Genomic DNA, 12,511 nt, shown 5'->3' on the forward strand with positions numbered 1-12,511 from the left:
TCTTTACATCTCATGTCCTTTCTTTGCTCTCTCCCATCTGGAAACGTGTGCATTTGGTTTTGTAATGTCATTAGATACTGTCACGTGGTGAAATGGTTACAGGAGCTATACCTGCAGCTCTGAAATAGGGATTGAACATCCGAAGGGCCAGGAGACGTTCCTGCTGTACCTAAGTTGTGTAACTTGTTTCCTAAAGAGTATTAGACAGGAGACCAGGTCAGATTCTCCAGTACAAACTTCATTTAAAGGATACCAGGCTGGTTTTCACCAGACATGGCAGCATTAGTCCTGCCCTTTTTTCTGAAGGGTGCTGACGTGCTCACAAACTTTCTCTACATGTGAGATGCAGGGCTGAGAATCCAGGCTAGATCTGTGCCTGATCTCACCCTCTATATTCACTGCCTCATCAAAAAATGCTGATTTAGCAAACCCAGAACACTGGGAGAAAAGGGCTGGGGATAGGGTGGTGTTTACCTGGATTTGAATATTTCAGCTGGGATATTTTTGATACTGTTAGCGTTCTGTATTTGCCATCTCAGCAGTGAACGTGGCTGTCAGTCCTGTTGCAGACAGGAGGTTTGGCAGCGAAACAGGACCAACCAGCATGGGAAAACCCCTTTGCTCCATGTGCAGCTAGTGCTTGTTTTCCTGTTCATCTCACATTATGGTGCTGCTGGTAGGGATGGCAGTCACACCTCGGGAGGTTCAGAGGTGTGATCGGGCAGGGTGACCCTCCTTCTGGATCTCTTGCATCTGTGCTGCAATTGTGTGAAATAAATAAGCTGTCAGCAGGACTGAATTGCTTGCTTGCCTTATGCAAAATCCGAGAGGGGAACAGCTTTCCCATTTTGCTCTTTCATCTTCCTAGGGTGCTCCACTCGGTATTGCATTTTCCTTACCCTTGCTCTGGTCAGGTAGTTTCAGATACATGAGAGGCTAAATGAGAACAAACTCTCTTGTGAGATTTATTGCATCTTCTGCTTCTAATCAAGCCAGAAAAATAGAGCAACAGACTTCCTTCTATAATCCTGTTCTTTCCCCTCCAGTCCTGGTTGGAAACCCAAAGTACAACAAGGTAGAGGAATGCAGCAAAAAGAAGTTAAAACAAATGCCCTGGAATCTCTAAAAGGAGCTTGGGTTTTTGCCTGAGGCGACAGCTCATAGTTACAGAAGGGTTGTGGGGGATTCTCCTTTTTCTCAAAAGTTTTCAGTTCCTCTTAGGGTGGGGTTTTTTTTTTCCTTTTTTTTTTTTTTTTTTGTTTGTTTTCTTTTGTGTGTCGCCCCCCCCCAACTCCATTTCAATAACTTTATTGCCAGGATGGCAGTACGCACATGCTGCCAAAGTCAATACATCAAGCGCCTGTGCCTAAGGCGGGCTTAGGAGTGGTAAATGGGAAGAGCTGGTTTTGATCTATTGAGCCCATTATTCTACCTTCCTGGCTCGACAGCGAGCACCAGTTGCACGCTGCTGCCCAAGGTTTGCTGTGTAAAGCCACAAACGGGGTCTGAGTCAGGAAATTCAGTTCCAAATCCCCATAGCTCCAGTTTGGGGTCCTGGGGGTGGCAGGCAGAGCGTGGCGGTGGAGGCAGCCCCCCGGCATTGCTCGCAAACGTGCTTCAGAGGCGCAGATGGAACCAACGTAGTAAATACAAAGAAGGGCTAGGAGTCCTAATTAGTCCTCATTTCTAGCCTGCTAAAACACCCGTCACTCTGCTGCAATAATGAGATTTGAGAAGATTAACTGGATACTGCTTAGGCTCCTCAACATGGCAGCTCAGTAAATGTGCTGCTGTTCAGCCTTAAGCCGCGGTTGCAGCAATTACACCCTAAGCAGGTTTATGTCTGGTTAGCGCTTGCATGGGAGTTGCCCAAAAAAATCTGTGGCAGGAATGGGTAATCTGGATGATTCAGAAGATGGCAAGCGTAGGATCACTTCAGTCAAGTTGCTGCCATGGCATCATTTAGGGAAACATTGCCATTTGGGCACAGGGAAAAGCAAGGGCCCCAACCCTTTAAAAAAGCTCTGGTTTATTTTTTGTTTCTAAGGGATAGGGACTTTTGTACACATGTCCATGCTTTTCCTTTCCAGGAGCAATTTCAGCTGGAACCATGATTTGTGTTTTTTTACCCGATGTCCTAAAGTGTCACGTAGCCTTGCTCTGCTCAGCTCAACAGCTGCCACCTCCCAGCCTAGAGGTGGGTGGAGTGAGTCTTGTTTTTGCAGTTTGTGAAATATTTCAGGATGTAAGGCACTCGTTAAATTATTGATGTTAGCTCTTGGGCATTACAGACAGACATGAACTGCAGCTCTGGATCCTAAGGGCTTTGGAGGCTTATGCCTGCCCTAATAATGGTTCCCTACTTGGGATTTTTCATGCATCTCTTACTACAGATTTGAACTCACTGTGAGATGGTGGGAGGATTTAGCAGGTGGACAAAGGGTGACAGCAAGGCTTTTCTTTGCAACATTATATACCTATGAAGCCAATTTAAGTGAGGATTGGTAGAAAAATGGGGGAGAGACATGTGTTTTCTTTGGGAGAATGGGGAAAATCAGAATAATGTGTTCCTGCCTCTTGACAGAGACTGTTTGCAGGATATAAAAAGGTTTTGTATAGTTGTGATTCAGGGGACAGCGCGGGTGCACCCAACATCAGTTCTTGTGCTTAAGGGAAGATATTTTAGCCTGTAAAGTGCCTTAATTTCCATCCCTTTCCCCACTTCTGCCTCCTTGAAAAGAGGCTGATAGCAATAGCACCACTTGCTTTACCTCTTGGCAATGCCGGTGTAGAGTTTGGGACGTTCAGTGCAGCCTTGTCTCTGCAGTGCTTTCAGCCCTTTGGCTGGGCTGTGGTGGTGAGGAGCAGGACCTCAGTCAATGGGGGACAAGGGACAGAAGGCAGCAAGAGTGGCACTGAGTGCTGCTGAGATCTCTGGGTGGCTTTGGGGGCTGCTCGCAAGTTCACAGGGAGCCGAATGCAAGTGAAAACTGGGATACGGCAGGAAAATCCTCTCCCGTGTCTGATGAGGGGTCTTGTATTTGGGTTTGAATGGGAAGTGTTCAAGGAGCTTCTCCCTTTGCCTCCCCTTCCCCATCCTTCTACCTTCAGGACGTTGTGGTTGTGCACAAACCTCCTGCTTACTATGGGGGTGAGGAAGGGGTGAGGGCCACCTCTGACCCTCTCCTTCCCTTGGCAGTTTCATGTTAATTAGCTCGTCCCTAGGAGACAAGCCCACAGCCCGACAGTGCGGTGATTCAGTGGCCAAACAATGTCCAATTATCCCGGCCCAGGGAGCAAGAGGCCAGCCCCTGGCACGTGGGCTCCGTGCCCCTGGCTTGGTAGCTCCTCGAATGCACTTGGCCAGGCCAGTAACGCTGCTTGGGGCGATTTGACACGTGTCAGCGGTTTTGGTTGAGTGCTTTTCCGAGCTACCAGCAGCACAGTTGTCTGAAATGTTGGGAAGAGCTCCATGCATGCCCTGGGCAGTGCCATCCACTCCGTGCCCTGTGCCAAGGCAGTACCGGTGGCTTGAACAGAGCGTGGACGTTCACATGTGAAATGAGATTTTGTACCTTCAGCATGGTTTCCTTTATCCTGCATCTGGTTTGGTGACCTGGCGGACATGGAAGCAGTTTAAAAGCACACCTTTTGCTTTTCCCTTTACATTCTGGTGTTTGGAAGTGACTCAAGGCTGAGCTTCTCAGACTGGAGTTGGAACTACACAGAGAGCAAAGGTGGTAGGAGCTACACCGGTGGCGTGCTGCAGGCTATGGCAAGCTCTGCTCCTTCCACTGCTTGACTCAGAGATCTTAGGCTACTCCTTCTTCTTCCACATTCTGCTTCCCTCAGTGGTTAGATGATGCTGGTATTGTCTTCTTTTCCATACAAAGTTCTCAGTATTATTATTGGTTTTATTATTATTATTAAATGTGGAGGGTCTCAGCTGTTTTCGTCACCCAGTACTGAAAAGCGGGTTCCTGCAGCTGGGGGGAATGCCGCACTGGATGACAGTGGGGGCAGAGAAGGGTGGCACTTGCCCAGCTTGCCTGTCTCAGGCAGCCCCCATACCAAGAGCCTCAGAGGGAGATGTGAGGAACACCAGGGTGGCATCACAGACCCAGAGAGGAAGGTTGCTAGTGCTTCCTCCTGAGTCAGTGAGGCCTCTGCCCCGATACATGATGTTTTAGCTTTGAAGAGAACGTGACAGCCATTTACCCCCTAACCTCTGGGTCTAGGAAGTGGAAAAACAATGCATCATCTATCTGAAATAGCAGAAGAGATTACCCTAAAGTGGAATTTGGCCAGGATGCTGTCCTTAGTTCTGCTAATCTTTACAAAAAACCACACACGCACACACACACACAAAAAAGACAAAGAAAAAGAAAGAGAAAAAACCACCCCTGCTACAAAGACTTTCTGCAAGAGTGCAGACTTCACTTTATAGTCTCTGATTTGGAAGGGAGAATATGCAATAACACAGCTTTTTCTTTGCACACCATGGGATGTGGTGTGTTACTGGATCGGGGAAAAGACTGCCCCTTACAAGTCACTGGCAGCAATTTCAATTTATTCTGATTTTGGCACCAGACTCAGTCTTAGGTTCATGATAGAAGCTAGTGATAATATCCAAATAAACAGCTGGGAGGGAAGAAGTGTGGCAGAGAAAAGGAAAAGGAGACTACAGGGGCTGAATGGGGAAAGGGAATAAGGGCAAAGGTGGAGTGGAGAAAGCATGTGAGGAAATTCCATTATGTTTGAAATGGAGGAGAGGAAGGTTGGAAAAACTAGCTTGAGAGCAAAACTGACCTTATTGGAACAACTGGAGCCTGCCAGTGGATGGTGGGAGAGAGAGGGCTATAAGTGGGAGCAAGATTCAAAATCCTGGCATCTTTGGTAGCAAGGATAAGATGAAGAGATGCTTTTCTGGGTGCAGCCAGCCAGAGGATAGATGGGAACAGCCTTCATCAGAAACAGCAGAGAGTAAAGGAAAGGTGCTCACAGTGCCAACAACTCTTGTTATCCAAAACTCTTCCAGATTCTTACCCAAAACTGAGCCAGTGTGAGAGGTGAGGGAATTATTTCTGGCTCCTTTCAGCCCTTTAAACAAGCTTGGTTTTGGAAAGTGCAAGGACATGCCATTGAGTTACTGCATTGAGAGTGATGCAGTTTTTCATCAGCTAACTACATTTTTTCATTCCCCCTTTGCTGCCTAACTCATGTTAAAATGAACTTCAGTCTCTGATCAGCTCCAGAGTATATGGGTGTGAGCAAGAGCAGCTTTGTCTTGCTTGGATAAGCTTTCAAGACTTAACATTTAACTGTGCTCAGCTTCATTGCCTGCTGAGGGCATGCAGTGCCTCAGCTTCCTTTGCTTTGGAAGCCTGTGCTATGAATCAAAACTTCTCTGGTTTTGTAGTCTCCAGTATGTTTCTGCTTTTAGATCATGCTGTTTGTCGCCCTTTGAGAGATGAGAAGGGGATGAACTCAGCTGGGTGGTTTTTTTCCTCTGAAACCCATCAGCCATGTGCTAACATCAGGATACAGGTCCTGGCCTGAAGTGTGTGGCTCAGCTGTGCTGGCTGCGGAGACCTGCAAAGGCAAAGAGATGATTGACTTATACAGCAGTACTGTAGCTATCAAAATGTAAGGAAGTTTGATTAAGCATGATCTCAACGCCCTTTTCCTGCAACACCCCTTCTTGTGTTTGCAACGTGTTTGTTAGTGTCTGAAAGCCCTTAGTACAGCAAGATCCAGGAGTCAGAAAGACAAAAGAAACACAACCCAGAAACCCAACTTCTTGGCATTTGCCTTTGAAGAAATGTAGTGCATTAAAAGACTTTTTTGTTGCTGTTGTTGCTTCCTCTCTCCTTGCTTCCTCCAATCTTTGTTATTCCCCGCAACGACTGTATTTACTTATTTGCCTCTTCCCAAACCACTGGACAGGCAGAGTCTTCATCAGGGAGCAGTTTACAGGGCTGCTGGAGTGGGCAAAACAATGGGGCTTTAATCAGGGCGCCTCCAGCAGCCGCTGCTGGCCAGAGGCTTCTCTGAATTCCCAACACGGAACAGTTGCCTCTTTCATGAACTGCCTGTGGGATGAGCACAGGATTGCTACACCCAAAGCATTTTCATGCAACAGCAGCTCTCTGAAAGGAAACGCTGCCGAGGACACCGCCTGCAACGCCCCAAGCTACTGGGGTGTCCAGTATGAGAGCCTCTTTCTTCCAGGCCTGTGCTGTGTTTGCCTTCCACATGCAATTTGTGAATAGCTCAAGTCTGGAAAGTGTTTAGGAAAGCATCTAACTTTTCTCTTAAAGGAGAAAAAAAAAAAAAAAGGAGAGGGAAAAAACCCCCATCAGGGGTAATGAAATAGTTTCCAATGACTTGATGCAGTGTGGCCAAACCATTTGTAATAATTTCCTTTAAATTCCTTTTATATAGAAAGAATTAAATATGAAATCATGAATCAGGAAGCAGTCATCCTGCCAGCCAGTGACATGTACAGAGAGATCAGAGCAAAGTGAGAAAGACATAGAACAGCAGGAGACTTGCAAAAACCTTTTTTAGCCCTCTCTTTTTCTTCCTCTTTTTGTTTAGTGTACACATCCATGTAGTGCTAACATTTCTTACCCAAAAGAAGCTGCGGGAATCTCCTGCTGTTCCTCGTCTCTCCGATGGCAGCCCTGAACCTTCCTGTCTTGATGTGTCTCATCTGTCTGTGTTTCCTGATGGATTTTGCAGTCCCCAGATGTTTGGATACCTGATTCATCTCAAAGGAGACTGTGAAACATTAAGTATTTTTAAATACCCAGCTTTATAATTGCTTTGTTTAACTTTGCAACATTCTGAACTCATATAAGGCAATAATAAAAATCACTGCTGTTTTCTTTCAAAGGATTTTGCCGTTGCTGCTTCTAAATTTGTGTGCGAGCAACAGATTTTGCCTCTGTGCTAGCAAGGTTGTAACATTCCTGTTTTCCGAATTCATTTTTTTCCAATACTTTTTTTTCAAACCCTCTATAAAGATCCCTGCCAGGAGTGCCCAGGCTGTTGTGTAAAAGAGGACTAAGGTTACCCAAATGCTACCAATGCAAAGTTAGGAATTTCCCCAACAAAACCTGGAATCAGAAGAAAAAAGACCTTGTCTCTGTTGTCTACAGAGATCTACAGGTCTACGAAGCTGTGAGTTACACTGGAGTTTTGCGTATCTCAAAAGCCTGCCTGGATTACACTCCGGAGTTCTGGCACTGGCCTCTGCTGCCTCCTGCCCAAAGTGGGAGATGAAGATGCCTGTCTGGACCCTAGCTCATTTTGAACTGGTTCTTCTCAGATTGCTCTGATCAGGGCTGAATTTGAAGTACAGACGCCTGAGTTCCAGTTCCCTGAAATCCAGGGTGTTTAGCTGCAGGGGTTTTATCTGAGTCTGTCTCTAGCTTGGCTCCAAAGGAAGGGAGAGTAAATACTACAGGCCAGGAGACTACAGATGCAAAAAATTATAGGCTTTAAAATGTCACTAGCTGAGCACATAATGGATATTCTTCAGATTTTATGATTAGCTGTTGTGTTCTGTTGGCCAATGCTGTCTTACTGATGAGATTTATAAAGGAGTCTCAGGTCGCAGCCGGGCAAGCTAGGTTCAAAAGTGGATTCCCAGGGAACATCATATCTTTTTTGCAACGCTTCCTTTGTTTCTTCTGAGTGGGACAAACTTGCTGATGTACACCTGCCTGTGACTCCCCCCTGCTTTACCATCTCCTCTTCCAAGTCCAACAAGACATCATTCACCCAAATGTCTGCTTGCACACTACACAGCCGAAGGGGTTATGAACCAGGCTATGCTGCTAAATCGTGTCATTATGCCCAACATTTCAGGATCTAGGGTAGTGGATTCATCCAACTGACTCCCATCTCTACCCAGAGCCATCCTAAAACCTGGGATGGCCTGCATGCTGCACGTGAAGCCAGGCTCTAACTCTACATGGGACCAGCTGTGCCCAGGGGACCAGGGCACTGGTCTATACTCCATAACAGCTGTGTCTGGGCTTCGTGCATTCGTTTTGATGTGTCTCCCTGCAGCGGCTTTCCTACTCTGCTCAGGTGGCACAGCTGGCCTGACTGAATGTCCCCTGCCCGGCTACCCTCTGGTGCATGAAGCTATGGAGTAGAAAGGAACGTGCAGGGCTGTGTGGCAGAGTTGGATGGAGCAGGGCTCTGCAAGCCAAGGGATCTGGTTAGGAACACATTCCTTGGCTGCACATTGCACAACAGGTCTTCCCTAGCATGCGGCTCTCAACACCTTGTGTCCCTTCAAGCGCTCCAACACACAGGGTCTCTCACAGTGGGACACAAGAAATGTAAGGGATTCATGTGCTGGTAGAGAAACGTTGTCTTCATTTTGTTACTGGGGCTCTGAAAAGTTTTCCAGCACCTTGCAGCACTCTGACACCTTGCCACCATTTCAGCATACTGCTTTTTGCCATCGAGCTCCTCCAGAAGCACAGGCTGTGGTGGCATCGGACCAGCTTCTGACCTCAGGGACACCAGTATAAAGCTGGGATGCTGCAGCCAACTGGTGTGGAAGTACTTCAGATCTGCATATATGGCAAGTGTTCCCAGATGTAAAGGGGCTTATGATTTAGGCTGGTGAAACAGCAGAACAAAAGCAACGTCTACATGACGTGGGTACTTGCAAATCTCCCCTGTGACTAAGTGCTTCCACAACATCCATGCTTTCCCTGTTAACACCAGAGTGAGCTACAAATAGGCTCCAGGGAACTCCAAGGAATGCACCGGAACACAACTGGTGTCAAGAGTGAAAAAAAGAACCAATTTTTAGGTGGATTTGTCAACGGCAGCTAGCGCTACTGTAATATACTGCAGCTGGCGTTGAAGATGGTGGTAGCATCAACTCCTATAGAAGTAGATTGTGTTGGCCTAAATCTCTTGAAGGACAGACTAATGAGAAAGTATTGGTGAGACTGGATGGGTACCAGAGGAGCACCTAAGTTGAAAGCTTTGATGACAGTGCCTGGATGGGAGGTTCTGGAGACCTGGAGACAAGGCATTGTCTGTTTTAAGAGTGCTTGACTGCAGTATGACCTTCCTTAAATGAAGCCAAGCTGCAGACAAATATGATCTTTTTTGAGACATGCTGCAAAATTCCTCCTTGGCCAGGGCCCTTTTCTGCTGTAATTGGAGAAAATGAATTAATAATAAACAGAGAGAAAAAAGCATCGTGGTAGGAAAAGATCAACTGAACCTGAGACGTGCAGAGCAGAGAGCAGGAAGACTCTCTGCTCATTCCGAAATACGATCACATCCTTCAGGTGATGGCTAGCAGGGAAGCGCAGCAGAGCAGTGCTACTTGGGCTCGTCAGGCTGAAGCCAAACACCTTACTAATTTCAGATGCAGGTGAGAGGCAACGGCTGCTATTTTGCAGCATGTTGGCGGGCAAAGTGGAGAGGGCAGGACAAATGTCCTAGAAGCCCTGAGATCCCCCTTGTACAAACCCTTCGGGTGGGCAGAGGGATGATGCTAAGGCAACCCCTCCTGTGTGGTGCAGGCTGAAAGTGGTTCCTGTGATGGGGCAGAGAAATACGGCCGGTGGCTGGCAGTTTCTCCCATCCCTCCTTGAACTGCCCTGTGATGCTGCGGCAGGAGGGAGACACATTTTGTGGGTGTTTGCCACAGGTGACAGGAGATGCCTAGGGTAGGACATGCCTGTCCCCCCCCTCCCTGGACTTCAGAAAAACCATTTCTACTTGAAGTGGAACAGCTGTGAGGGCTGTGAGCTCCGACAGCCCTGCAGTCTGTCGGCTCAGGAGGCAGCAGCAACACATATATTTTGAGCCTTCCTCCAGACAAAGTGGGGAATGTCAGAAGGGGTGGATATCCATCCCAATATCCGAGGAGAGCCCTGAGTTCCCAGCATGGTTTCCTGTCCTCCTGGCAGCATCGGCAGCTGCTGGTTTGGAACAAACAGTCTGCGTGTCCCTGTGTGAGCCAGGGCAGCTGGAGGTGGATTTGTTTTCTGTTGATTTCATGGCAGTGTTGCTGCTTCAGGCCACTGCCTTGGTGTGAGGAACAACAACATCCTAGAGGAGACACCCAGTGAATTGCTGACTGCTCCACGGCTACCCAATCTGCATGCCCAGCGTGGGAAGCGGTCAGACCACCCTGACGGCATCAACAAAGCCATGTTTGCTGACATTTCAAGGGAACAGAGACGGGAACAAAAAGCTGGGAACAAAAGCTAGGAACAAAAGTCTTTGAACCAGTTGAGATCTGCAGTTGGAAGATACGGGCTTGAATCATAAATGCCAGATCCGAGCACCTTTTGGCTGGGGAGGGATTTTAAACCTCAGGCCAGCTCCCAAAGGTGGGGCTTGACTTTAGTCTCCATGGCAAGAAAGTGATGCTGAAAATGGAGTGCCCTGTGAAATGAAAACAGAAGGTAAAGTAAGGAAACCAGTGGAGAGTTGAGGAGATGGAAGAAGTCAGAAGGCAGGGAATGCAAGAAGTATAACTGATGTGCACAGACAGGACATCTTACCCAGTGAATTCAGGCCTCCCCTCCCACCCCCCACCAACCTCACTTCCCTGAAACTATCAGAAATAATGCAGTTTCTCCCCAGATGGCCTCTGGGTAGCTTCTTGCCATTATTGTGGTATTTAGTTATGAGAGAATCATTCAAGAGAGAAAAAAAGAGAAGAATGAGAAGTGAGACCAAGCCACAAAGTGTGGATCCAATTCCAGACATTCCCAGGCACAGGGATACTGAAGTCTGGTCTTTTGGTACAAGGCTAACTTTTAGGACAGCCAGCCCAAAAGGTTGCTCCAAGAATCTGATCGGCAATATCTGACTCAGATCTCTGACTTTCTGAGGTTTTAGTCCACGTGTCCAGATTTTGGCTAGAAGTTTGGGTAGGGAGGGTCTTTCTGGTTTGGTAGAAGCTTGGGAAGAACTGAGCCTCTCCCAGAAAAACACATCTGTGTGAGACTTTCAGCTCGACTTTCTGGGTCAGGAATTCTGATAAATCAGTTGCAATTTCTGCGTGCCTTACCAACTTCGGAGCTTTTGAAGGTAAGTTTCTCTTCACCAGGTGTTCAGCTACAAGAAAACTGGCTGTGTGTTTTAGCTGCGGAGCAGGAATCAAAGCTGTGGGCTCTAACCCTAGCTGATCCACTAGCTCGTTGCAAGACCTCAGGCTGCCAACTCATTTCTGTTTCTCATTTTTTGCACCTATGGGATGAGAACGATATTTCTCCTCTGTTAGTTCATGAGTCCTTGCCAAGGGGTTAGAATTTTGCTGATGGAAGCAAAGCACGTTCTGTGAGACTGTGCTGGGGTTTTATCCTCGCAACGAGGGACATCAGATACAAGCAAGATTCCAAATGAGGTTTTTTTGTATCCTGAGGGTTGAAAAGCAAACCCTAGGATGCTCACTTCCTTATTCTCTCGCTCACTGACACACAATATTCTGGGCTTCAGCTTGCAAGGAACGGTGCTGCCATCCTCAGAAGTGTACAGAGAGGAACAAACACTAACCAGTCACTGATGATATCACTCGATATCCATTAGAGCCAGGTCCCGCTTTGCACTGTGCTCCGGCTGCCTCTGCCACAAGGATTCCTTTCAAACTGCAATCAGAATAAAAACCCCAGAAACTTCCCCAAAATAAAAAATCTCTAAAAGGTTATATTGCATTGAAAATAATAATATGGAAGTGAACATCACCTTCTAGAAACAATATATTGGAGTATTTCTTTGGTTGAAAAATCGAACGGAATCCAATGAAACAGTTTGGTTCTGTGAAATGCACTCTTTCCCACTGGAAAATCGTTCTGCTGGAAGATTTTCAAGCAGCCTTTCTTCCCGCATGCTTTAGTATCCAATTTAAACTCCAGCTGCTGGTTGCGGCTGTCCCTTGTAGTAGCGAGTGCTGGCACTATATGCTTTCCTTTATAATTAACACAGCAAGGTCTTTTAGGCGATCTCACCGTGGCTTAAAAGGCATCACCTGATAATGGCATGGGAAGGCCTGGAAGATCGTTTTGTCATTGTCACAGCGTCTAGTGCAGGACCGTTCCCTTCAGGGTAATCTCCTGCCTCATTTTAAATTTCCAGGCAGCACAGTTCCCACCCCCTCCCTTGAGAAGGCGATTCTACATGATGCTATGTCTCACTCTTAGGAGGTTTTTCCTACCATTCAACCTAAATTTCCCCTCATATTTCCATTCAGCCACTCCTAGTTACAACCCCTTGATCATCCAGAGTGAGCCGTTTCCCTCGGTGGTATTTATACCCCGTGCAGACCACTGTTGTGCGCGTTCGTTTCTCTCCTGGTAATTCGGGCCAGCTGTGCCTCTTCACCACCGCCACTTTGTTCTTCCTCGCCAGTCAGTCCCTGTAGATCGTTAGTTTCTGCTCCTTTTCTTTTCCTCCTCCCCACATGCAGCAGGGTACCCTGTTTTCCTTGTAACTGTAGCCACGCTACAGGGCTAAG

General features: G+C 47.2%; 1 protein-coding gene across 1 annotated transcript in view; it reads left to right on the forward strand.

Annotated features, from left to right (window-relative positions):
• ARHGAP31 (Rho GTPase activating protein 31) overlaps window positions 1-12,511 on the forward strand; it is a 61,661-nt gene that overhangs the window by 15,739 nt on the left and 33,411 nt on the right. The gene's annotated exons all lie outside the window — the stretch shown is intronic.

The sequence above is a fragment of the Falco punctatus genome, assembly GCF_963210335.1.
Source record: "Falco punctatus genome assembly, chromosome: 6".
NCBI lineage: Eukaryota > Metazoa > Chordata > Aves > Falconiformes > Falconidae > Falco > Falco punctatus.